The sequence below is a fragment of the Primulina tabacum genome, chromosome 10, assembly GCF_025594145.1.
Source record: "Primulina tabacum isolate GXHZ01 chromosome 10, ASM2559414v2, whole genome shotgun sequence".
Taxonomy (NCBI): Eukaryota; Viridiplantae; Streptophyta; class Magnoliopsida; order Lamiales; family Gesneriaceae; genus Primulina; species Primulina tabacum.
The window spans coordinates 22986417-23008333 of NC_134559.1; the positions used below are offsets into that span (position 1 = coordinate 22986417).

Genomic DNA, 21917 nt, shown 5'->3' on the forward strand with positions numbered 1-21917 from the left:
AAAAGGGGCGCAATACGAGTACTTCCCAGGGGGTCACCCATCCTAGTACTGCTCTCGCCCAAGCATGCTTAACTTCTGAGTTCTGATGGGATCCAGTGCATTAGTGCTGGTATGATCGCACCCGACATTGAGTGGGATGTTCATTCTTATATCCCTCGATTACGTGTCGGGCGGGCGGCGATGGACAACACACGGCACTGCTCTCGCCCATTCAGAACCATGAAGTTAAGCGTTCTGGCGCGATGGCAGAGCTAGGATGGGTGACCTCCCTGGGAAGTTTTCGTGTCGCGACCCTTTACGTAAATTATGGATAAAACAATCGAAATAATTGTTTTTAATGAGTTAACTGTCTCCGGAGTAATCTGCGTCATACCCTTCCGCACAGAACCGGCTCACGATCTCAAAAATCGCTAAATGTTCCCAGAAAATAGAAAAAAAAATAAGAAGAAGAAAATAGCGAATGTAAAGCTATCATTATGCCTGGGATATGATAAAATGGAACCGAAATCGAATTTAGGACTTCTTAAGTGGATTTCTCGAGGAAACGGAAGCTTAACAGAAGCAAAAAATCGCAAATTAGAGGGTCTTAGAGAAGGTATTCGGCTAAAATCTGGCCAGCTCATTGCGAAGTAATGAGTCTCGTTCGTTTGTCCGTTTACAATCAAATTAGGCTACAATTTTGTCAAAATACGGCAGTGCCCGAGCTACGTGATTTTACATGTCTTATATGGTCTCGATCGAGATTCAGATGATTTGAGCCAAAAATTGTCTGTCAACAAATAATTAAAAATAGAAAAACACTAAAATCGAGATTCAGATGATTTGAGGACTTCCCAGTGGGTCTCCCATCCTAGTACTGCTCTCGCCCAAGCACGCTTAACTTCGAAGTTCCGATGGGATTCTGTGCATTAGTGCTGGTATGATCGAACCCGACTTTGAGTGGGATGTTTATTCTTATATCCCTCGAGTATATGTGGCGCGGGCGGCGATGGACATCATGCAGCACTGCTCTCTCCCAATCAGAACCATGAAGTTAAGCGTTCTGGCGCGATGGCAGATCTAGGATAGGTGTCCTCCCTGGGAAGTCCTCGTGTACCGACCGTTTACGTAAATTATAGCCAAAACAGTCGAAATAATTGTTTTTATTGAGTTAACCGTCTCAGGAGTAATCTGCGTCATACTCTTCCGCACAGAACCGGCTCACGGCAACACAAATCGCTAAATGTTCCCAGAAAATAGAAAAAAAATCATAAGAAGAAAATTGCGAATGTAAAGAAATTATTTTGCCTGTGATACGATAAAATGGATCGGAATCGAATTTGGACTTCCTAAGCGGATTTTTCGAGGAAACAGAAGCTTAACAGAAGCGGAAAAAATCGCAAATTAGAGGGTCTTAGAGAAGGAATTCGGCTAAAATCTCGCCAGCTCATTGCGGAATAATGAGACTCGTTCGTTTGCCCGTTTACAATGGAATTAGCCTACAATTTTTTCCAAATCCGGCAGTTACCGAGCTACGTTGATTTCACATGTCTTATCTGGTCCCGATCAAGATTCAGATGATTTGAGCCGAAAAACGTCTGTCAACTAGTAATCAAAAATAGAAAAACACGAAACGGGGTGTAACACAAGGACTTCCCATGGGGTCACCCTTGCTAGTACTGCTCTCGCCCAAGCACGCTTAACTTCGGAGTTCTGATGGGATCCGGTGCTTTAGTGCTGGTATGATCGCACCCGACATTGAGTGGTATGTTTATTCTTATATCCCTCGAGTACGTGTGGCACGGGCGGCGATGGACAACACGCGGCACTGCTCTCTCCCAATCAGAACCAAGAAGTTAAGCGTTCTAGCAAGATGGCAGAGCTAGGATGGGTGACCTCCTTGGAATTCCTCGTGTCGCGACCGCTTACGTGAATTATAGCTAAAACAGTTGGAATAATTGTTTTTAATGCCCTTCCGCACAGAACCGGCTCACGACAACAAAAATCGCTAAATGTTCCCAGAAAATTGAAAAAAAAATAAAAAGAAGAAAATAGCGAATGTAAAGCTATTATTATGCCTGAGATACGATAAAATAGAATCGGAATCGAATTTCGGACTTCCTAAACGGATTTCTCGAGGAAACAGAAGCTTAACATAAGAGAAAAATCGCAAATTAGAGGGTCTTAGAGAAGGAATTCGGCTTAAATCTCGCCAGCTCATTGCGGAGTAATGAGTCTCGTTCGTTTGCCCGTTTACAATCAAATTAGCCTACAATTTTGTCCAAATCCGGCAGTGCCTGAGCGACGTTGATTTCACATGACTTATCTGGTCCCGATCAAGATTCAGATGATTTGAGCAGAAAATCGTCTGTCAAAAAGTAATCAAAAATTGAAAAACACGAAAAGGGGTGCAACATGAGGAGTTTCAAGGGGTTCACCCATCATAGTACTGCTCTCGCCCAAGCACGCTTAACTTTGGAGTTCTGATAGGAACCGGTGCATAAGTGCAGGTATGATCACACCCGACATTGAGTGGGATGTTTAATCTTATATCCCTCGAGTACGAGTGGAGCGGGCGGCGATGGACAACAAGCGGCACTGCTCTCGCTCAATCAGAACCATGAAGTTAAGCGTTCTGGCGCGATGGCAGAGCTAGGATAGGTGACCTCCCTGGGAAGTCCTCGTGTCGCGACCCTTTACGTAAATTATGGATAAAACAATCGAAATAATTCTTTTTAATGAGTTAACCGTCTCCGACGTAATATGCGTCACACCCTTCCGCACAGAACCTGCTCAAGACAACAAAAATCACTAAATGTTCCCAGAAAATAGAAAAAAAAATATGAAGAATAAAATAGCGAATGTTAAGCTATTATTATGCCTGGGATACGATAAAATGGAACCGGAATCGAATTTCGGACATTCTAAGCGGATTTCTTGAGAAAACGGAAGCTTAACAGAAGCGGGAAATCGCAAATTAGAGGGTCTTAGAGAAAGAATTCGGCTAAAATCTCACCAGCTCATTGCGGAGTAATGAGTCTCGTTCGTTTGCCTGTTTACAATCAAATTAGGCTACAATTTTGTCCAACTCCGGAAGTGCCCGAGCTACGTTGATTCCACATGTCTTATCTGGTCCCCGATCGAGATTCAGATTATTTGAGCCGAAAATTGTCTGTCAACAAGTAATCAAAAATTGAAAAACACGAAAAGGGTGCAACACGAGGACTTCCCAGGGGGTCACCCATCCTAGTACTGATCTCGCCTAAGCATGCTTAAATTCGGAGTTCTGATGGGATCCGGTGCATTAGTGCTAGTATGATCGCACCCGACATTGAGTGGGATTTTTATTCTTATATCCCTCGAGTACATGTGGCGCGGACGGCGATGGACAACAAGCTGCACTGCTCTCGCCCAATCAGAACTATGAAGTTAAGCGTTCTGGCGCGATGGCAGAGCTAGGATGGGTGACCTCCCTGAGAAGTCCTCGTGTCGCGACTGTTTACGTAAATTATGGATAAAACAGTCAAAATAATTGTTTTTAATGAGTTAACCGTCTCCGGAGTAATCTGCGTCATACCCTTCCGCACAGAACCGGCTCACGACAACAAAAATCGCTAAATGTTCTCAGAAAATAGAAAAAAAAAAGAAAAAGAAAATAGCGAATGTAAATCTATTATTATGCCAGAGATACGATAAAATGGAACCAGAATCGAATTTCGGACTTCTTAAATGGATTTCTCGAGGAAACGGAAGCTTAACAGAATCGGAAAATCGCAAATTAGACGGTCTTAGAAAATGAATTCGGCTAAAATCTCGTCAGATCATTGCGGAGTATTGAGTCTCGTTCGTTTGCCCATTTACAATCAAATTAACCTACAATTTTGTCCAAATCTGGCAGTGCCCGAGCTACATTGATTTCACATGAATTATCTGGTCCCGATCGAGATTCAGATGATTTGAGACGAAAATCGTCTATCAAAATGTAATAAAAAATTGAAAAACATGAAAAGGGGTGCAACACGCGGACTTACTAGGGGGTCACCCATCCTAGTACTGCTATCGACCAAGCACGCTTCACTTCGGAGTTCTGATGGGATCTGGTGCATTAGTGCTGGTATGATCGCACCCGACATTGAGTGGGATTTTTATTCTTATATCCCTCGAGTACGTGTGGCGCAGGCGGCAATGGACAACACGCGGCACTGCTCTCGTCCAATCAAAACCATGAAGTTAGGCGTTCTGGCGCGATGGCAGAGCTAGGATGGGTGACTTCCCTGGGAAGTTCTCGTGTCGCGACCGTTTACGTAAATTATAGCTAAAATATTCAAAATAATTGTTTTTAACGAGTTAACTGTCTCCGGAGTAATCTGCGTCATACCCTTCCGCACAGAACCGACTCACGACAACAAAAGTCGTTAAATGTTGCCAGAAAATAGAAAAAAAAAATAAGAAGAAGAAAATAGCGAATGTAAAGCTATTATTATGCCTGTTATACGATAAAATATAACCAGAATCGAATTTCGGACTTCCTAAACGTATTTCTGGAGGAAACGGAAGCTTAACAGAAGTGAAAAATCGCAAATTAGAGGGTCTTAGAGAAGGAATTCGGCTAAAATCTCACCAGCTCATTGCGGAGTAATTAGTCTCGTTCGTTTACCCGTTTACAATCAAATTAGCCTACAATTTTGTTTAAATCCGGCAGTGCCCGAGCTACGTTGATTTCACATGACTTATCTTGTCCCGATCGAGATTCAGATGATTTGAGCCGAAAATCGTCTGTCAACAAGTAATCAAAAATAGAAAAACACGAAAAGGGGTGCAACACGAGTACTTACCAGGAGGTCACCAGTCCTAGTATGGCTCTCGCCCAAGCACGCTTAACTTCGGAGTTCTGATGGGATCCAGTGCATTAGTGCTGGTATGATTGCACCCGACATTGAGTGGGATGTTTATTCTTAAATCCCTCGAGTACGTGTGGCGCGTGCGGCGATGGACAACACGCGGCACTGCTCTCGCCCAATTAGAACCATGAAGTTAAGCGTTCAGGCGCGATGGCAGAGTTAGGATGGGTGACCTCCATGGGATGTCCTCGTGTCGCGACCTTTCAAGTAAATTATAGCTAAAAAAGTCAAAATAATTGTTTTTAATTAGTTAACCATCTCTTGAGTAATCTGCGTCATACCCTTACGCACAGAACCGGCTCACTACAATAAAAATCGCTAAATGTTCCCAGAAAATAGAAAAAAAAAGAAGAAATAGAGAAACACGAAAAGGGGTGCAACACGAGGACTTATCAAGGGGTCACCCATCCTAATACTGCTCTCGCCCAAGCACACTTAACTTCGGAGTTCTGATGTGATTCGGTGCATTAGTGCTAGTATGATCGCACCCAACATTGAGTGGGATGTTTATTCTTATATCCCTCGAGTACGTGTGGCGCGGACGGCTATGGACAACACGCGGCACTGCTCTCTCCTAATCAGAACCATGAAGTTAAGAGTTCTGACGCGATGGCGTAGCTAGGATGGGTGACCTCCCTGGGAAACCCTCGTGTCGCGACCGTTTACGTAAATTATAGCTAAAACAGTCGAAATAATTGTTTTTAATGATTTAACCGTCTTCGGAGTAATCTGCGTCATACCCTTTCGCACAGAGCCGGCTCACGACAACAAAAATAGCTAAATGTTCCTAAAAAATAGAAAAAAAATAAGAAGAAGAAAATGGCGTATGTAAAGCTATTATTATGCCTGAGATACGATAAAATAGAACTGGTATCGAATTTCGGACTTCCTAAACGCATTTCTGGAGGAAACGGAAACTTAACAGAAGCGAAAAATCGAAAATTAAAGGGTCTTAAAGAAGGAATTCGGCTAAAATCTCGCCAGCTCATTGCGGAGTAAAGAGTCTCGTTCTTTTTCCCGTTTACAATAAATTTAGCCTAAAATTTTATCAAAATCCGGCAGTGCCCGAGCTACGTTGATTTCACATGTCTTATCTGGTTCCGATCGAGATTCAGATGATTTGAACCGAAAATCGTCTGTCAACAAGTAATCAAAAATAGAAAAACACGAAAAAGGGTGCAACACGAGGACTTCCCAGGGGGTCACCCATCTTAGTACTGGGGTTTTTTTAAGAGTATGCAAATATACCTCAATCCGCGCTTACGAAGCGCGGACGCTGCCCACGTGGAGCAGCGTCCATGCTTCGTAAGCGCGGACCCTGCTCACGTGGTGCCACGTCCACGCGACGGAATATTTAGCGACGGAATATATAACAAACCGTCGCTAAAATTGAATCAGCGACGGTTTAAAACCGTCGCTAGTTTGAGCGACGGTTTTTAAGCCGTCGCTATTCCTAAATTTTGGTTATTTTATTAAGGGTGAGTACATGATAATAACCACCTATAGGACACTAATATTTTACTTTAGTTTTTTGTTTGTTTTTAAATTTCAACACATACTTTTATTTTTTATTTTTTTTCAACAATTCAAATATCAATTTAGTTTCTCCATAATTTATCAAATTTCACTTTATTCCATCGATAATGATAAAAAAGACTGTACACACACGCATCGCCTGTGCAGAGAAACTAGTATTCATTAACAGCCGCAGATAATAGTATAAACAGCGTGCAAATGTACGCCACGGATAATCTTAAACTTTCAACGGTTTGCATCTTTGCAGCATGCAATGTTCGCTACGGAAAAAGAATTTGCGCGCTGCGAAAAACCATTTTTGTTGTAGTGAAGACAGAGAAAAAAACAGACAAAAATTCATCACGAAATAAGTTTTTTCGGGAATATTTACTCTTGTCCAATATATATAAAATTAAATGATTATTTAAAAAATATTTTCTTGATAAAATTTCATTACTATTTTGACTGGAAGATCGTGAATTAAATTTATTAAACAAATAATAATTCTTGTTAAATTTAAGATTTAAACAGAAATTTTTGAGTAGGTCTCTTGTGAAACGGTCTCACGAATTTTTATCTCACGAATCTTTTTTGAATAGTAGAGATTCTTGAAAAAACTTATTTCGTGATGAATTTTTGTCTGTTTTTTTCTCTGTGTTCACTACAACAAAAATGGTTTTTCGCATCGCGCAAATTCTTTTTCCGCAGCGAACATTGCATGCTGCAAAGATGCAAACCGTTGAAAGTTCAAGATTATCCGCTGCGTACATGTGCACGCTGTTAATACAATTATCTGCGGCCGTTAATAAATTATGGAGAGACTAAATATATATTTGAATTGTTGAAAAAAAATTAATAAAAGTGTATGTTGATATTAAAAAAAAAAAACAAAAACCTAAAGTGCAATAGTTGGTGTCCCATAGGTGGTTATTATCATGTCCTCACCTTTAATAAAATAACCAAAATTTAGGAATAACGACGGTTTTTAAACCGTTGCTCAAACTAACGTCGGTTTCGAAACCGTCGCTGATTCTATTTTCGCGACATATATTAAACCGTCGCTGATTCCATTTTAGCGACAGTTTATAAACCATCGCTGATTCAATTTGAGCGATGGTTTTATATATATTCCGTCGCTAATTATTCCGTCGCGCGGACGTGGCACCACGTGAGCAGCGTCCGCGCTTACGAAGCATTAGTGATGGTATGATCGCACCCGACATTGAGTGGGATGTTTATTCTTATATCCCTCGAGTACGTGTGGAGCGGGCGGCGATGGAAAACACGAGGCACTGCTCTCGCCCAGTCAGAACCATGAAGTTAAGCGTTCTGGCGCGATGGCAGAGCTAGGATGAGTGACCTCCCTGGGAAGTTTTCGTGTCGCGACCGTTTACGTAAATTATGGATTATTTTTTTTAATGAATTAACCGTGTCCGGAGTAATTTATGTCATACACTTCCGCACAGAACCGGCTCATGACAACAAAAATTCTAAATGTTCCAGAAAATAGGAAAAAAAATAAGAAGAAGAAAATAGCGAATGTAAAGCTATTATTATGAATGGGATACGATAAAATGGAACCGGAATCAAATTTCGAACTTTTTAAGCGGATTTCTCGAGGAAATAGAAGCTTAACAGAAGCGGAAAATCGCAAGTTAGAGGGTCTAAGAGAAGGAATTTGGTTAAAATCTTGCCAGCTCATTGCAGAGTAATGAGTCTCATTCGTTTGCCCGTTTACAATCAAATTAGGCTACAATTTTGTCCAAATCCGGCAGTGCCCGAGCTACGTTGATTTCACATGTCTTATCTGGTCCCGATCAAGATTCAGATGATTTGAGCCGAAAATCGTCTGTCAACAAGTAATCAAAAATATAAAAACACGAAAAGAGATGCAACACGAGGACTTCCCAAGGGGTCACCCATCCTAGTACTGCTTTCGCCCAAGCACGCTTAACTTCGGAGTTCTGATGGGATCCGGTGCATTAGTTGTAAGGCCCGAGAATTTGATTACCGTAATCTGAGATTAATCTGAAATAATTTTGCAATAATTAATACGATTATTGATTTTTAATCGAGATAATTACGAAAGGCCTAACCGAGACACGAAATGAGATAGCGTGTGAAAATGGAAGTGCGAGGACAGTAGCAACGGCGCACATGCGCGACCGGATGCGCGCACATGCGCCAAACAGGCAGAAGACCTCGCGCATATGCGCGGAAGATGTCGCGCATCTGCGCGAAGCCTATGCGAGTGACTCCAGAGGGTCTCGCGCATATGCGCGAGGCGATGTACAGGATATGCGCGGAGACCGAGTGTCTCGCGCATATGCGCCGATTGGGGTCGCGCATATGCGCGAGACGTGTTTTATGAAGGAGTGAGCCGCTTTCCTTGCATGCACGAAATATGTATGTATATATATATATAAACATACAAACGGTAATCCTCAGAAGGAAAAAGAAAGAAAGGAACGGAAGAAGCAGCTTCTGCTTTTGATCGAGATTTATGAAAAATCCGTCCGTCTGTTTTTGAATCCGACTTCAGTACTGTGTTCCAATCAACGCAGGCTACAACTGGATGTAAGTTTTGTTACGTTTAGACATGTTCTGAAATTATGATGTTGTCAGAATTAAATGGAATTCATATATGATGTTCTTGACATGTTAGACATCATAGAATCGAAGTCAGATTAAAGAATAGACTGTTTATGAAATTGTTATGAATTTCAGAGTTGATTTAGTTGAGATTCTATACCAGAATTGTGTTATTATTCAGATTATGAGTTGTACTGATACTGGTTATGAATTCTTGTATTATATCTGTGATGTTGAGATAGACGGGGTTATCGTGACTGTATTGTTATGCCGTCGAAACATCAGTAGATTGATATTGATCAGATTCAGTATTGATTTAGATTGATCAGATTCAGTAATGATTTCGATTGTATCGTGATATCGTTGATATGAATTAGATTGTGCCTTGTTCAGATATGGATCAGATTATGTATTGGTTTGAGTATTGATCAGAACAAGTCTTGAATTGATTTATATACTGATATCGTATTTATGCGATTGTCATCGCCAGACTGGTTATGGACAGATTGGAATACGAGACTTCGTCTTCGTCGGATCGAGAAGATAAAGGTATAAATAAATGTTGATTCGGGATTGCACAACTCGAGTTAGGTTTGACTTGAGTTTCCCAAAATCACATACTTTACCTTATTGCATTGATATTTACAGATTATCAGATTGATATGTTTAGTCTATTGAATTATAGTAGAGCCAGAGTTTGAGTCTAGGGCAGATCAGCCTAGCTAGGGCAGAATCGCCGAGGCTTTGTCAGAACCGCGTAGACTCTAGACTTACGGTGTATCGATGAGCTTAGATGTAGATCGACGTCTATTGTAGACATTCGATACAGCATACCAAAGTCTAAATTAGATCGGGATCCCTAGATTAGAATAAGAGATGAGTCGAGTCTTAGATATCGAGACTAGAACTTGATTTACAGATCCGTATTGATTTATGTTTCGTAGATTACGATTCATGTTTTATTTACAGATTGGTATTGATACATGTTATTGACTATGCTACATGTGATAAGATATAATTCATGCTTTTATGTTAATTCAGTTAACTGCATGTATACATTATTTATACTGGGATTTATTCTCACCGGAGTATCCGGCTGTTGTCTTGTTTGTATGTGTGCATGACAACAGGTGGGACAGGATCAGGGTCAAGAGGATGATGAGAGATCGAGATTAGAGTGGTGATTCCGGACTTGGATGTGGACTTGGTTTAATACTTGAAATTTAGTAGTTAAACCTTAGACTAGTTTGAATAATTTTTGTACATTATTATACTTTTATACTGAGATGTATATTAGTTAATTCCATTACGTTCCGCACTTACATTTTAAAAAAAGAAAAATTTTTAGACCCTGTTTATCTTAATTGATAATTAAATCCCAAAGATGATTAAGAAGATGATTAGCGTCCGGGTCCCCACAACAGGTGGTATCAGAGCGATAGATCTTTTAGATTGAGATAGAAGAGAATGAGCGAGGTAGATTGAGTTTTCTTTCCTTGCATGTGAATGCTAGCATGAGATTAGGTTTTACTGCTTTGAAATACATGGTTACCTGATTATCTGATTTGAGTTGGTATTATGTATTATTGAGTATGAATCAGATCTGATTCATGATCAGCAGTAAGATGATTAGAGAAAGGTCGGAACAGATTTGTAGTATTTCAGTACTAATGTTTTGATAAGCAGATATCCCTCCACGGAGAATTCCAGAAATGGGTAGTACTTCGACTGAACAAATAGATGTATCAGAAACTCAGATAGAAATACAGTTTAAAGAATTTCAGTTATTTCAGCTGTCGATTCTGAGTGGTACCGAGACGTCTGAAGATTGTGAGAACTGGTTCGATGACATAGAAATACTGTTTGATTTACTTGATTATTCAGATGAGCAGAGAATTAAACTGATATTCCACCAGTTACGAGAGACTGCCAGGAGTTGGTGGATTACAAGTAAAAAATGCTAGAATAGAGAGGTACAGTGATTTCGTGGGAAATATTCAGAACTGAATTTTATCGAAGATTTTTCTCAGTTTCGTACCGAGAGGACAAGAAAGCAGAATTTGAGAATTTGAGACAAGGCCAACTGAATATTGAAGAATATGTTGCGAAATTCTCTACTCTACGGCGTTTTTCTCCTCAGGTAATTGGGAATGATGAAGCTGTAGCAGATCAGTTCATCAGAGGACTGAACTCGGAGATAGTTGCATTGATGAATATGCAGCGACCTTATCATTTTGTTGATGCCTTGAGTAAAGCGAAGAGAGCGGAAGCGAGTCTGATTAGACAACTAAAAAGGGTGTGTGCGATGCAACCCCAGACACAGATATCCCCTCTCCGATTTGATCGCGGCAGCACGAGTGGAAAGCAAGATTTGCTGAAAGCTCGAAAGAAGCCATTCAAGAAGTTAGGGAGCGGACTGAGCGGTTCAACTAGCTCCAGTGGTTCCAGCCCAAGTTATACTGGAGTGTATTGCAGTATTTGCGGAGGGAGACATTCCACAGAGCAATGCCAGGGAGTGACTGGTAGTTGTCGTATCTGCCGACAGCCGGGACACTTTGCTAGAGTTTGTCCCCAAAGAGATTCCCGTAGATTTCAGGGAGCTGGACCATCTGGTTGTGGTGATCGAGGAACAGACCCGGAGCACACTTGATGATATTGTGGCAGGTACTGTTACTTTATGATTATATTGCATATGTATTGATATATACTAATGCATTTTCTATGATTATCTTTGACTTAGTTGCATTGATACATATGGTATCTGTTGGGTCTGTATTGCTGTAGTATTAATCTTTGTACCTTTTGGGAAGGAAAGATTGATACCAGAGATTTTTATGACATATTGTATACTACAGTAAGATGAGAATGAGATTGAGTTAGATTATGATGTACTTGTGTTCTCTGATTTGATGTCATTATTGATATTAATATGCTGAACAAGTACAGAACTAGTGTAGATTCCTTCCAGAAAAATATAAGATTCAGACTAGATAGGGCTGATGAGTAAAGATTTCACGGTAAGGATTCTAGATTCAGAATTCCTTTGATATCTGTGTGTTGTATATGACTCGATCGATACAGAAAGGAACAGATGGTATCCTTATGTATTCAGTAGACATACTGAAATCGAGTCTAGCATTGGCAGATTTGCCAATGATGTACGAGTTGGCTGATGTTTGCCCAGATAAGATTTCAGATTTGCTTTATATCAGAAAGATAGATTCTAGAATTGAATTGAGATCAGGTACTGTTTGTGCTTTAGAATTTAGTACAGAATGATATTAAATGTACTGAATGACACTGAATGAATTGAAAGACCAGTAGAAGAGTACCGAACAGGAGTTACATCTGATCTAGTGTTTCTCTTTGGCATATTTCAATATATTCAGAGATATTCTGATGATTTCATGCTCGTTGTATCTATGATATTTTGATATATTCACAGCATCTGATTGATTGAATCGAATAACTGAAGATTGAATGGGATATTATGAGGAATGTGATTATTGTATACAGAAATTTTTCAGATATGAATTCTGCTTGAAACAGATTGTATTCAGAGTATGCGATATCTGAAGTTAGTATACCGATTGAATTTGACACAGTTGAGATTATGATCAGTGGCTGAGAATGATACCGATATCAGAAAGATCAGAAATTTCATAAATGTCAGAAATGTCAGAAATTTATTTTTGGTCTGAATTGATAGATTATCGTATACGATTGTTGTTTTGTATCTGCTTGAGTATTGTTATTGTTCTAAAACAGTATTTGAGATAGCTTATATTGTTTGGGGGCATATTATATTTACAGATGATATATAGCAGTTGATCAGCACGACATGAAGACGTGATGGATTAGTCAGAATTGACAGTATTGCCAGAAATTGCAATTTTATGAGTTACTGAACTCACTAGATCAGTATAGACTATTGATATTGTGAATCTGATTTGATAGTACCGTTATTTTGAGTCAGTTTTTGATACAGATTATTCAAACCGAATCAGAACTGAATTCAAGAATTACGGCAGTTCAGAGATTTAACTAGAATGTCCAGAACTTAATTTCGATAATCAGAGCAGAGCATCGATCGGGGTGACAGATATGTGATTTTTACTGTATGAAAATGATTATCTTGTAATGTCAAATGTTTCACAATTGTACAACAGAATTTGATATCGATAATCAGAACCGAATACCAGGTAGGTATTTTTCTTTAATTTATACTATTAACTGATTGTTTATACCCAATAGTTCGAATTGGAAATGACAGATAGGGTCAGAAGCGCACAGAAATGGATTCAGTAGTCGTTTAGGTAACAGAAAGTATATGATAATTCGAACAGATAGTTTTGATATAGACAGATTAAATCAGTTATGATAGAATTTATACGGAAATGTTGGCAGAACTTGTACTGAAATGTCTGAATCGCCAATAAATGAAGACAGAAATATAGAAATCAGAAGAGTTATTACAGAATTTGTATATTTCTGACTAGACATGGGGAGTATATTTCGATGAATTTCGTAATAAGATCACTGTAATACTTTCCAGATTGTGATGTAATATGATTGTGATTGACATATTGTTCAATCTAGATTTATTAGTTTGTACCAGATAACGTACAAACATGACCAAATGACACAGATCGATGTCAGAAAAGTGGTCAGAATAACTAGAATGCCGAAGTAGAGTATATCAGATTGTGATTTTGCTTGATTTTGTGCTTTTGGCAGAATGTATAGCATGATTTTATCTATGATTTATAGATTGACGGATAGTTGAAATGAACTATCTATATACTGGAGGATATCCAGGAACTGTAGTGCTGGATTTTAGCACTAGTGACCTAATGTCTTGTCACTTTATGAATTACTGTATAATGATAGCTATCAAACGAGTATTAAGATAGCCACAGATAAAACATTGTACAGTGAGTACTGCAGATTTCCGCTGAATGGGAATGATATTACGGTGATATTTGAGATTGAATTTGATAACAGCTGTTGATATTGATGTGGTATGAGCTGTTGATTGGTATATACGGATGTTGTATAGCCAGTAATTGCAAGTAATTTTATCAGAATGGTTTGATAGAATGAATTTTCTGAAGTAACCTTGAGTATACATATCTTCCTTATCTGAATTGATTGCTTGTGATTTCGAGGACGAAATCATATCTTAGAGGGGGAGAAATGTAAGGCCCGAGAATTTGATTACTGTAATATGAGATTATTCTGAAATGATTTGGCAATAATTAATACGATTATTGATTTTTAATCGAGATAATTACGAAAGGGCTAACTGTAAGGTCCAAAATTAAGACGACGTAATCCAACTGCATGCGAATCTAGGAAATTATGAAAAATGGAGTAATTAATTGATTTTAGCTGCTAATTAATTATGTGACGTACTTGTTTATATGCTAAATGAGATTTATTTGTCATCATGCAAAAAAAAATGTATTTTAAGAATATTCAAGTGACGATCGAGGAACGGGGACCGAGGGCTGAAGAAAACGTAAAATATTTTTATTAAATAATTATTTTTAATTATTTACAAGATTGTCGATGCTTTTTAGTATTTTGTGAAATTAAGGGTTTTGAGGTGATTTTATACGCTGGGGCGTAAATTTTATAGGTGTTGGTTTTTCAACTAAAATACGAGCTTTTTGGCAACCCGGCTAATAAATTCACAAATTTATTTAAACAAAAACCTTGTTAATATTTTATTTAAATCCTAATTTAACTAATGGGCTTAATTCTATGGCTTAATAGGCCTAAAGCCTACTTAGGAATTTAATTAGTATTTAAAGTGTAAAAGTTGCAAAACCCTACACTTTGGCACCAAAGGAAATCGGCCACCTAGTTTATTTTCTGAAAAACTCTTCCCATCACACACACACAAACCTCACGGCACTTTGAAGGATTTTTGGTAAGGGTTTTTCGAAGGCAACAAGCAAAGTAGAAGCCGTAGTCATCTCCCGTTCTTCGTCGTCAAAGGTTTTTCGTGCGTATAAAACGCAAAGGCACGCCATACATCACCTTTTCTCATCCATCATATCATATTATTGATTGAATTATTGTGTGCATGAAGAACATGAAATATTTTTCAGAATTTTCGGTTTATGGCATGTATAAATGAGAAAACATGATTTTTGAATCCAATAACTTGTATATTATTTAGTTAAGGGGCTGCCATGACATAAGGAAGGATCAAGAGTGGTTTACACTTGTTTTAGAATCACACCAACTCACCTTAATCACCACCAAAAGTTACGGCAGAAACAAAACACCAAGCAGCGCGAGTTGCTGTCTTGGGTTGAGGGTTCGGGTTTTCATTGCAGGATGTTGGGGTTGGGTTGGCTGGTTCCATGGGCTAGCCAAGGTCACGAGGGAGTCAAGGAGGGAGTCCTAGCCAAGCTAGGACTCACGGTCAGGGCTGGGGAAGAGTCCTAGCTATGCTAGGACTCCACCCGAGAACCATGCACAAGTTGGTGCAGGGTTTACGCACAGGTCCAGGGGATGAGGGGCTCAACTCGGGGTCACGGGCTGGGCTAGGGTGGCTCACTAGGGTCCTATCGTGGTGCACAATAATTTGGTTCAGGGGCTGGGGCGTCGGCTTAGGGTCTAGACACCAAAATCGTAGAGTCCATGAAAGCTGAAAGTCTCGGCCAGCATGGGGTTACTTAAGAAGCTGTCGTTTTTGTGGTTTGGGCTGGTTTCTTGGTGAGGTTAGAGTCTAGTAGGGTACTTCAACATGTTGGGCAGGTTCTGGTTCGATATTGCTCGGGGGTAACTCGTGAAAATCGAAAGTTGGCTCGGGGTCGAAGTTTAGGTGTCGAATAGGGTATTTAAAAGAAGAAAAAAATTGGAAAACTGCTCACGGGGGTCGAGCCGGGGTCAATAAGGGCTAAAATAATATAAAAAGACTAAATTTAGAATTTAGGAATTTTTATATTAAAGTTTGGTATTTTTCGGAATTAAAACACCGTCAAAATAATTAAGAAAAGATAATTGAAAAAGTCTAACATTTAAGCCAAATAAAATTATGAAAAAATTCACGTAAGCTTAAATAATGACACGTTAGAGTCATGAAATCAAGGAAAAAGTCGAAAAGGTAAAATTTTACGTCTAGGGGTAAAACGGTCTTTTTGCACCTAGAGCATAGTAAACGTCATGGCAGTGTCCTAAATGCTATTTTTATGAAAATATGATTATTTTTAAATGTTTATGAATTATTCATGATTAAATGATGATTTTTAAATGTCTAAGGGATTTTTATGATTTAAGAAGACATTTAAAATACATGTTGCATGCTTGGTTTCAAAAAAATGAAAAACGTAATGATATTCATGATTTTTTTTAAGTGATGCGAATGAAAAATGTTGAAGGATGTGAAATAATTGTGACTAATTCGTTAATGTTGGCGACGTCGTGAGGGTTATGGTCCCAGTGGGAGCCCGACGATCGTGTTTTCATCATTGCGAATATGTGGTAACAGATATGTGGTAACGGTTTTGTGGTAACGGAAGAATGGGAATATCGTTAGGGGAAAAGGCCCCAGAGGGAGCTCATTTATGGGAAAAGGCCCCAGAGGGAGCCCCGACGATCGTATTTCTATTCGAATCATGATAGGCCAGGGCCCAGTTGACCGGTGAGAGTGTTGCTGGTGTCCCTCGCCGCCCAGTACTATGGTTTTTTGTAGATGGATCCATCGACCCTCATGAGCATGATCAGGAAAGTCACAATTAACGATCTGAATTCAACAAAAGGAAAAGGAAAAGGAAAAGGAAAAGGAAAAATGTTTATGATCATGAAAAATGTTTTATGTCATGTCATGTTGAGGAAAAAGGGAAAAGGTTAAGGTTTATGATTGCATGTCATGAAAAAGTATTTTATGAAAATGTTTATGTTTAAAGTTTTATGCATCATGAAAATATTTACAAAAATGTTTATGTTTATGCATCTTCATGAAAATGATATTGTAAGTACAAATATTTTTCACCGTTATATGTTGACTGTATTACGTATTACTCGTTATCAAGATTATGGTGCGTTGAGTCTTTAGACTCACTAGGTGTGATGGATGCAGGTGGTATTGAGGGAGGACTTGATGAGTGATTTGACTGGACTGAAGGCGCACATAACTCGAGGACCAGCGCTACATTTTCCGCATTATGCTTTATGATTTTATTTAAAGATTTTAAGACGATTTACTTATGCTTTTGAGAGATTTTGAGAGGTTTAGTATGGGCTTTACTTTTCAAATTTATTGCTTTTAGGTTTGGTAATCATGCGACGATTTTATTTTATGACCATTGCACTTGATTTTTAAAATGCTAGATGGTTGGTATTTTATTTTAAGGGTTAAAATATTTTATAAAAATATTTTAGTGAAAGCCGAAAATTTTAGAGAGAGGAAAAAAATAATTTCTAGTACTTTTAAAGCAATAAAAAGAGCAGGACGTTTCAGTTGGTATCAGAGCCAGGTTCCTGTAAAGGGTTGTGCCACCATCAGCGCCAGAAAGATCAATCGTCAAGCCTCAAGTCGTAAGTTTTACTTGTTTTATGTGATTCTATATGATTTAACCTGCATGACGTTATGTATATTATGTTTAGGATACCTGTTTAATAGTTTTTTTTAGTAGTATTGCCTTGCATGCTTAAAATGCTAATTAAGTCAGGATGTGTTACATGATTAGAAAACTTAGATTTAATTGCATGTTGGTTACGTTAGAATTTGGAAAACATTCAGATAAAATGCCTCCTAGACGCGTACCCGTTATCGAGAATCAGGCAGAGAACAGTGTTAATCGCCGAGGGAATAGTCAAAGAAATGCACCACCACCACCACCTCCTCCACCTGGGGATCCTGCTACTCGTGCATTAGAGGGTATGGCTCGTCTCTTCGAGCAACAGTTACAGCAGCAACAGCTACAGCTGCAGTTACAGCAGATGCAGCAGCAGCAGCCACAGCAGCCACCTAGGCCACAGGATGATATTTATGAGCAGTTCCGAAGGCTAGGGCCGAAGGAATTTTCTAGCACCACCGATCCATTTGCTGCAGAGAGTTGGATCCGATCACTCAAGGTACATTTTCGCTATCTGAACATGGGAGACGCCGACCGTGTAAGATGCACTACTTATCTGCTTAGGGACGACGCTTCTTTATGGTGGGAAGGAGCCGAGCATGGTGTTGACCTTGCTACACTCACTTGGGCACAGTTCAAGACGAAATTCTATGAGAAATACTTTACTGCTGATTTCAGAAGCCGGATAAAGAGGGAATTTATGACCCTCCGTCAGGGCGACATATCTGTTGCTGATTTTGTGAAGAAGTTTGATAGGGGTTGCCACTTCGTACCCCTTATTGCTGGAGACGCGGAAGTAAAACTTAGGCATTTCAAGGATGGCCTAAGACCTACCATTCGGGATAAAGTTATGATGATGCGTCCGGAGAATTATGCTATGGCAGTTACTTATGCATATCAAGCTGAGCAATCCTTAAAGGACATTGACTTTGAGATTCAGCGCAAGAGGCAGCATTATCAGAATAACAATCAACCCAACAAGAAGCCAAATACGGGTCCTCCTAGACCTCAAGGGCCTCAAAAGCCCCAAGGTCAAGTCAAGAAGCCAGCGCCACCAAAGCCACAGAATCCGGGAGCACCAAAGCCTGCTGAGAGGCAACCATGCAAGGAGTGCAACCGTCTACATCTTGGGAAATGCGAGTTGGGATCATATAAATGTTTCTACTGCAAGGAGGCCGGTCACAAGGCTATTGATTGCCCAAAGAGGAAAGCAGCTGCTACGGCCCGAGCTTATGTTATGAATGCCGAGGAAGCTGAGGAAGAGGCAGACACTACACTCATCACGGGGAGGATCATCATTCTAGGCGTAGCTACCTATGCTTTGCTAGATTCAGGAGCTACACACTCTTTCATATCAGAAACCTTCATCAAAAGACTGAATATTACTCCTCAAGATATGGGTTTGGGTTTCAAAGTTTTGATTCCTTCCGGTGATCAGATGCTCACATCTAAGATTGTTAAGAATCTGGAGCTTCGTTTATTCAGAGATGTTGTTCGGGCAGTTCTTATTGTGCTTCCTATGCCCGAATTCGATATTATACTTGGGATGGATTGGATATCAGCGAATGGAGCTTCGATTGATTTTCGTCAGCGATCAGTATCAATTAGGCCACCCAGTGGTAAATCTTTTGTTTTCGAGGCGGCAAGAAACCAGCAAATGCCGCACATTATCTCTTGTCTAAGTGCGAGGAAGCTTATTAAGCATGGATGTCAGGCGTATTTAGCATGTGTCACTACTACACATGAATCCATCAGCCAGAAGTTAGAAGATGTTGATATTGTGAGGGATTTTCCTAGCGTCTTTCCCGAAGACGTTTCTGGCATCCCACCCGATCGTGAAGTGGAGTTCTCTATTGAGCTTATGTCGGGCACTGTTCCTATATCTAAAGCACCTTATCGTCCAGAACCCGCTGAAATGAAAGAACTAAAAGATCAAATCCAAGAACTGCTAGACAAGGGTTTTATTCGCCCTAGTTACTCTCCGTGGGGCGCACCGGTTTTGTTTGTGAAAAAGAAAGATGGTAGTATGCGTCTTTGCATCGATTATCGAGAGCTCAATAGGGTCACTATCAAAAATAAGTATCCACTGTCAAGAATTGAGGATTTATTTGACCAGTTTCAAGGAGCTTCGATGTTTTCTAAAATTGATCTGCGATCTGGATACCATCAGTTGAAAGTCAAGGAGTCTGACGTGCACAAGACAGCATTTCGCACAAGATATGGGCACTATGAGTTTATGGTCATGCCATTCGGGTTGACCAATGCGCCAGCGATCTTCATGGATCTCATGAATCGCGTATTTCAGCCGTATCTGGATCAGTTTATTATTGTCTTCATTGATGACATATTGATCTATTCCAAGAGCAGAGAGGATCATAGTCGCCATTTGAGGACAGCACTGCAGGTATTAAGAGACAGAAAGCTATATGCAAAGTTCAGCAAGTGCGAGTTTTGGCTTGACAGAGTGGCGTTCTTAGGCCACATCATTTCTAGTGATGGCGTGGAAGTTGATCCGAGTAAAGTTGAGGCAGTAAAAGAGTGGCCAGTACCGAAGAGTGTCACCGAGATTCGCAGTTTCTTGGGTACAAAAATTACCTCTAGTGGAGTTCACTTACAATAACAGCTATCAATCATCAATAGGAATGACTCATTTTGAGGCACTCTATGGAAGGAAGTGTAGATCTCCTATTCATTGGGACGAGGTTGGGGAAAGAAGAGACATTGGTCCAGATGTGATTGAAGAAACAGCTGAACTTGTAGTCGAGATTCGTGATAGAATGAAGACTGCACAAAGCCGACAAAAGAGTTATGCGGACAAGAGACGAAGAGACTTAGAGTTTGCAGTGGGCGATCATGTATTTGTGAAAATAGCACCCATGAAGGGTGTTATGCGCTTTGGCAAAAAAGGCAAGCTTAGTCCAAGATTTATAGGTCCGTTCGAGATTTTGGAGAGGATTGGGACACTAGCTTATAGAGTGGCATTGCCACCAGCGCTTGCAGGAGTTCACAATGTGTTCCACATTTCGATGCTGCGGAAGTACATGTCGAATCCGTCACATGTGCTTAATTATGAACCTCTTCAACTAACTCCAAATATGTCGTATGAAGAAAGACCTGTCCAGATTCTGGCTAGACAAGAAAGACGATTGCGTAACAAAGTCATTCCAATGGTCATGGTCAAGTGGCTGAATCACTCGGAAGAGGAAGCTACTTGGGAAACCGAGAGGGACTTGAAGAGTCGCTATCCGGATCTTTTCGGTAAGTTCTAATTTCGAGGACGAAATTTTATTTAAGGAGGGGGGGGGGGGGGGGAATTGTATGGTCCAAAATTAAGACAACGTAATCCAACTGCATGCGAATCTAGGAAATTATGAAAAATGGAGTAATTAATTGATTTTAGCTGCTAATTAATTATGTGACGTACTTGTTTATATGCTAAATGAGATTTATTTGTCATCATGCAAAAAAAAAAATGTATTTTAGGAATATTCAAGTGACGATCGAGGAACGGGGACCGAGGGCTGAAGAAAACGTAAAATATTTTTATTAAATAATTATTTTTAATTATTTACAAGATTGTCGATGCTTTTTAGTATTTTGTGAAATTAAGGGTTTTGAGGTGATTTTATACGCCGGGGCGTAAATTTTATCGGTGTTGGTTTTTCAACTAAAATACGAGCTTTTTGGCAACCCGGCTAATAAATTCACAAATTTATTTAAACCAAAACCTTGTTAATATTTTATTTAAATCCTAATTTAACTAATGGGCTTAATTCTATGGCTTAATAGGCCTAAAGCCTACTTAGGGATTTAATTAGTATTTAAAGTGTAAAAGTTGCAAAACCCTACACTTTGGCACCAAAGAAAATCGGCCACCTAGTTTATTTTCTGAAAAACTCTTCCCATCACACACACACAAATCTCACGGCACTTTGAAGGATTTTTGGTAAGGGTTTTTCGAAGGCAACAAGCAAAGTAGAAGCCGTAGTCATCTCCCGTTCTTCGTCGTCAACGGTTTTTCGTGCGTATAAAATGCAAAGGCACGCCATACATCTCCTTTTCTCATCCATCATATCATATTATTGATTGAATTATTGTGTGCATGAAGAACATGAAATATTTTTCAGAATTTTCGGTTTATGGCATGTATAAATGAGAAAACATGATTTTTGAATCCAATAACTTGTATATTATTTGGTTAAGGGGCTGCCATGACATAAGGAAGGATCAAGAGTGGTTTACACTTGTTTTAGAATCACACCAACTCACCTTAATCACCACCGAAAGTTACGGCAGAAACAAAACACCAAGCAGCGCGAGTTGCTGTCTTGGGTTG

General features: G+C 39.6%; 6 non-coding genes and 3 pseudogenes across 6 annotated transcripts; all 9 read right to left on the bottom strand.

Annotated features, from left to right (window-relative positions):
- Positions 1-4: 4 nt before the first annotated feature.
- Positions 5-123, bottom strand: LOC142515974 (5S ribosomal RNA). The gene has a single exon (XR_012811794.1). It is a non-coding gene; the product is annotated as a 5S ribosomal RNA (ribosomal RNA).
- Positions 124-808: 685 nt separating this feature from the next.
- On the bottom strand, positions 809-931 carry LOC142512383 (5S ribosomal RNA; annotated as a pseudogene).
- A 683-nt stretch (positions 932-1614) lies between these two features.
- Positions 1615-1733, bottom strand: LOC142514671 (5S ribosomal RNA). Its single transcript, XR_012810555.1, has one exon. It is a non-coding gene; the product is annotated as a 5S ribosomal RNA (ribosomal RNA).
- A 651-nt stretch (positions 1734-2384) lies between these two features.
- LOC142512047 (5S ribosomal RNA) lies at positions 2385-2503 on the bottom strand (annotated as a pseudogene).
- A 684-nt stretch (positions 2504-3187) lies between these two features.
- On the bottom strand, positions 3188-3306 carry LOC142514901 (5S ribosomal RNA). The gene has a single exon (XR_012810774.1). It is a non-coding gene; the product is annotated as a 5S ribosomal RNA (ribosomal RNA).
- Positions 3307-3988: 682 nt separating this feature from the next.
- Positions 3989-4107, bottom strand: LOC142509072 (5S ribosomal RNA). The gene has a single exon (XR_012807261.1). It is a non-coding gene; the product is annotated as a 5S ribosomal RNA (ribosomal RNA).
- Positions 4108-4792: 685 nt separating this feature from the next.
- On the bottom strand, positions 4793-4911 carry LOC142509832 (5S ribosomal RNA). Its single transcript, XR_012807982.1, has one exon. It is a non-coding gene; the product is annotated as a 5S ribosomal RNA (ribosomal RNA).
- Positions 4912-5251: 340 nt separating this feature from the next.
- Positions 5252-5370, bottom strand: LOC142506907 (5S ribosomal RNA). The gene has a single exon (XR_012805180.1). It is a non-coding gene; the product is annotated as a 5S ribosomal RNA (ribosomal RNA).
- Positions 5371-8281: 2911 nt separating this feature from the next.
- LOC142512798 (5S ribosomal RNA) lies at positions 8282-8397 on the bottom strand (annotated as a pseudogene).
- Positions 8398-21917: the final 13520 nt, after the last annotated feature.